Consider the following 5,630-nt stretch of genomic DNA (forward strand, 5'->3'; position numbering starts at 1 on the left):
TGCTGAACCCCGCAGAGCTGGCAGGAGTGCAGAGCAGGATTGCCAGGGCTGCCCTGCCACATCCCTTGCCCTTTGCAGAGAAGGAGCCCCATGTGCTTTGCTGAAGAGCTGCACTGCAACTGCTTTTTGCAGAAAACAACATGTTCACCAGAATTCTGTGTTATAATGAGGAGTTTGGACAGAAAATGCTTTTTAGAGCACTCCAATGCTGGAATTCAGAGAGGATAGAAATTTCTTAGCTGTTGACCTTTTTAGATGTTTAGTCAAGCCAGAAAATGAGTCTCAGCAGGGCAGGGGATGACTGGCTCAGGTGCTGGGGTAAAGGTTTTGTTGCAAGGCTGTTGGGAATTTTGGTGCCTAAAGCAAAAGCAGCTGAGGACAGGGAGGGGGCTCAGCTGGAGGACTTGAGCAGGGGTCTCTGCTCTCTGGACAAGAGCTCATTGTGGGGCTATTTCTGAAAAACAAAATAAAATCTGCTTTTACCAACCTTTTCCAGCTGCTGCTGTTTGAAAAACAAAGTGGACACTAAGAAATGCCCTGGAAGATGCAGCACACAGAGCAGCCTTTAGGAGGGGTGTCAGGCTGCGAATCCCAAGGGGAAAGAAAAATGTCACTGGCACCTTAAAGAGGGCCAGACAAGCCAGGAGACGTGATCCTCAGACGGCTCCATCGCCCACTGTTCCTGCTGGTCAGCCCCAGGCTGCTCCTTGCTGTGTTGCTGGTTGTTCCCAGCCGTGCTGTGCTGCTGCCCCAGCCCTGGAGCCGTGCTTTCCCTGGGGTTTGCAGGGCTCACAACCACCTCCCCTTTGTCCTTTCTGGTTTGCTGGGGCTGGATCTGCTCCCCCCAGCCAAAAGGGCATTTTGGAAGCGCTCATTGAAATTCGTGCAGAGTAGTGCTGTCCCATGTGAAGGACTTTAATCCCAGACAGCCTCCAAGAAAGGCTCATTGCAGCCTCTGCATCACCCACAAACACTCTGGGGAGAAACAGGGAGGGAGAACAGAGTGTTAGATAAGCTGCTTTAAAATGATCTTCGTAATCCTCCAAATTAAAATGTAGTTTATTAAAGACAAGTTACAGACACAAAACAACCCCAAAAAGGCTGGGAGTGGCCCTGCCCAGAGACGATGTGTGCCATTCCTGTGCTGTGACTGGATGTCACTGAGATCAAAGGAGCCGGCCCCACTGGTGCAGGAGATGCCCGTCCCTGTCCCCAGAGAAGCTGGGCTTCCTCAGCACTGAAGGAACATTAAGTAGTTGCTGGAAATTCAATCTGACTCCCTCATCACCGTGTCCCTTCACAGCCCATGGTATGAGGGTTCCCAGCCCCAAAGCAGCTCCAGCTTCTACTGTTGGAATGGCATGAAGGAGGGGAGAAGGAGAGAGTTTATTCAAGGCTTGGGGCAATTCAGATCAGGCAGTGGCCAAGAAAAAAGGGCTGCTCTTGTGAAACTTCTTTCAAGGCCTGCCTATTTTCTAGCAATTTCCCATAAAAAGCTTAACCTGTTGGAAACTCCCATCAGCTTGGGTCTCACCTCGATGTGCAGTTCTCATGAAAGCTTCTCCCACTGGTGGCAACAGCCTCTGTCCGTGGTAACAGGGTCAAGGCAAACAGTCTTGGCAGGAATCACTAATGGACATCTCTTCAGATTTAAAGTACATTTAGCTGCTCATTCATCCCCCATCCCATGGCGCCCATCTCTCAGGCTGAAAGGGAATATTATGGTACTTTCTTCCCAGGAACCATGTGAGATTGCTCTCTGACTGCATATCCACTTTTAGGATCCACACATGCAAGAGCAGAGCAATTTTTGTTCTCAGGAAACTCTCTGTGCTCCAGGACATTCAACTGATGGCATTTTTCCAGCCTTGGACCACGAAGCAGATTTAGTGTGGCTGAGTTCAGTGTTTGCTTTGCCTCTAGGGCCGAGCCCTGAGCCTGTGTTTGTCAAAGAGGAGCTGGCAGACCATAGGGCAGGGGTGGGAATCAGGGGGTGCACAGGGGTCAGTCCCAGCAGGAGCACGTTCAGGTCACAGCTCCCTCATTGCCACCTCGGGGAGCTCAGCTCCCAGGCTCAGGGGGAAGCCCTTCAGGGAGGGGACCTGACTCCTCTTGCCCTGCTGTGACGACTGAGAGCAGGCAGGGCCTCCTGCCTATGAATCCCTGGGAATGCTGCTGCCTCCAGGTCCTGGAGCCTGGCTCTCCCAAGCATTTGGCCTACACTGTTGATAGGCATGAGAAAATTTCTCAGGTCCTTTTGCAAGTTCCCAAGCAGAGGGGTGACAGGGACAAATCAACCCACTGGGGGCTTTTCATTCCTCAACCAGCAGAAATTTGGTTTTTTCCTTCCCAATCTGTATTTTTCGGAACTCTGTATTTTTCCTTCCCAAAGCAATTGTATTTGGTCTCAAACCTGACGTGAACAAGGCAGACACAGCGAGGAGGGGATGTTTCACACGCCTTAGGGGATAGGCTGGTGCTTCCATAGCTTCCCGTGCCCCCCAGAGTCATCCTCATCAAGAACAGAGGAGAGGTGGGTGTGCCAGAGCCATCCCTGGGAGGAGGAGCCAGGGCAGTGCCTGTGGTCAGTGAGCACAGACAGACTGGACAGACGGACAGAGGGAAATGCACATCCTGAGAAGGGCAGAGCACCCCAGGGGATGGCCCCGAGTGTGCTCGGTGGGAACCTGAACCAGAAGCTTCTCTGATAACCTGGAGTGCTTCCTGCCCTCCTGCGGAGTGCTGCCAGGCGAGCAGGGCTGCAGCTCTGCCAGCCCCTCCTCGGGCAGCAGCAGGGAGGGAAGCCAGCCTGGGCCAAGGGGCCTTGGGCCACCCCTGGGACTTCAAAATGCATCCAAAAAGTTTAGACAGGCTGAAAACTTCAACTCTTTGTCTTTCTTTAAGGTTCATTTTTGGATCACATTTTGCTGTCTGCTTCCAGCATTTCCCCCTGGTATTCCAGTATTTCCATGCTCCTGGGCTCTCAGTAGCACAAGCACTATCTATCTCAGTTCTTTTTGCACTTTTCAACACTTGTTATGAATCTCTGTCAAAGAACCTGATATATTTTTTTCCCATTTAAGGGAAAGAATTTTGGGCTATAAAAGAAAATCTCCATTGTACCTAAAGTGTTTCCAGTCTGGAAAGAAAATCCCAGGAAACTGAGGGAAGTCTTAAAGGGACATAATAGGAAGCACTGTGCAACAGAGGCAGTTTATTGTGCGTGGTTGCCTTTCCCACTCCCAAGGACAAGTACAGGGCCCTTGGGCTGCAAGAGCAGTATGGGTTATTGTTACCTCAGAGCTCCTTTCAGAGTGCGAAACTCAGCAGTGGGGACCAGCCAAACCTGGGGGCCCCCAAAGCTGCTGCTCCCCTCTCTGGGGAGACCCTGTGTCCCACACACCGTCGCTGTGACAGGGCTGGGCCCTGCTTTGCAGAGGGACCAGGAGCCTTCCTTTCCTCACAGCCCTTGGTTTTCCTGCCAGCAGTGAAATGAAGTGAAGCAGCCTTCCCTCTTGCTTCACAGGACGGACAGGAAGATGCCAGACTGTGCCATAGTGCAGGTGGTTGGGAAGATATGATGCTTTCCTTATGCAGGCAGAGGAGTCACTGCAGATCAGCAGAGGGATATTTATTTCCACATTTAGGCTCGGCCTATTTCCCTCTCATGTTGTAGCTCAACAAGCACTGCCTTACAGACCTGCTCTGCCCGGCAGTGAAATCCAGATATGTCTATGCCACTGAATGCCGGCCCAGGAGAGCATATCTTTGCTGTGCTCTGCATATTTCCTGGGAGGTGCTCGGGGTTTGAGGTGTTTCCTTGTCAATAACTGCTGTAATACCCGAGAGAAACGGGGTTTGCACAAACTGCATCCAAACATTTGGCCGGCTCCACAGGCTGGGGAAATAACAAACCATAAATTGAGTTTGCAAAGCTCAGAGTACAAAAATATCAATTGAAATGTGTATCCAAACCAAGAGTGGGTGAAATAACCTTGGAGGAGAGCGAGCGGGATGCACATTTCTGCATCTCCAGGCCTGCACTGCCCCTCGCTGACAAACTCTTCGTGTGGGACAAGAAATGCTGCAGGGAACAGATGTCCTGGGGGTGGAAACATCCTCTCCTCCCCCCAGACTCGTGGATCACCCCAGGCAGAGCCAGCTGGAGGGACTGCCCTGGGCAGGGCTGCCTCTCCCAGCTCCCTCAGAGCCGTTTCCAGCAGCAGCCAGAGGAGCAGTGGGGAAGGGGAGCTCTGGAGGAGCCTGTGCTGCCCCTGCCCCACGGCTGCCCCTCCAGCCCCCAGGCAGAGCACACGAACGGCAGAGGCAGGGAGCCTGCACGATGCAGGAAGGTACAAATGCCCTGCTAGAAAGCCAAGGTGCCTCTCCCCCAGTGATTTACTGGTGACTCTGACGCATCTCCCTGCACTAGGCTACGTGTCATTTTCCCTCCCAGCATCACGGAGGGGAGATAATGCGCCCAGGAGGTCAGTGCTGACAAACCTTGCTCTCCTGTGGCACCTGCCAGCTGCAAGTTTCAAAGCATTTTATAATCATTAACAGACCGAGCTTCCTAGCCCTGATCAGGGCTTTTGTCTCTGTTGTAAGGGGAGTAAAGTTGGGTGGGGAGGTGAAATGATGACAAAGCAACAGGAGAGCTGAAGTGCTCTCAATATTGCCCTAATGTCTGTCCTGCATTGGAAGTATTCATGGGTTAGGAGGAGCTTCACTGGAGGGTCCCTGGGCTGGGATTAAGCTGGCCAACACGTTTTATTCCAAATTCTTCCTTCCACCCCTTTCTGGGTGATCTTGCTTTTCTATATCTTAATTTCCTCTTCTCCAAAAGGAAGGTAGTGACCAGCTCCTTGTAAGAAGTTCCTAAATATACAGCTGATACACAGTTGTGTGAAGTACTGAACAAAAGCACTGTTTGGGATTTCAGAAAGCCTCCTCTCAGGAAGATATAGGCATTCAAACACCAAATCTAGTAGTCTAGCACTGACATTGAGAACACTGGGCATCAGGAGCCAGGCACGGGCGAGAGAAGCATAGGTAATGGGGGAAAGCAGCACTGGGGGTCATTTTCCCTAATTAAGCACATAAAATCAGACACCGGCCTCCAGTTTCAGGAACTGTCACTGGAGTCCAGGAGCCACGAGCAATCAAGGCAAGAGAAGGGCACAACTGCGTACCCTGGTACACCAGTCCAAACAGGTGAATTGCATTAAGCGATACTAATTGGTGCTGATGGCTCTCCAGGCTGTTGCTGAGGGCCATTTTCCCTGGTGGGAGTGAAGGAAGGAGACAAGAGGGACAGCCTGGCAGAGGAATACTTCGATTGCTGCGCTGTTGCCCGGAAAGTCAACGTTTTCTCTATTTCTGCTGTGTTTTCAGGTTAGTAAATGCTGCTTTACGTTGTATTTATAGTTCTAATCGGCAGAAGAGATCCATTGCTATTCCTCCTATCTGTTTCTGCAAATATCTGCGACCATCGTTGCGGGCTCCTTCCTCCGACGAGGGGCAGCGGGGTGGGGGCGCGGGCCCGGTTCGCCCTCCCGCCCGGGGTGATGAGCAAGCTCCCTGAGCTCCGCTGCTCCGGGCTCGGCTCGGAACCGCCTGGCAGGCGGCGG

Source organism: Geospiza fortis, unplaced genomic scaffold (genome assembly GCF_000277835.1).
Source record: "Geospiza fortis unplaced genomic scaffold, GeoFor_1.0 scaffold361, whole genome shotgun sequence".
NCBI classification, from domain to species: domain Eukaryota; kingdom Metazoa; phylum Chordata; class Aves; order Passeriformes; family Thraupidae; genus Geospiza; species Geospiza fortis.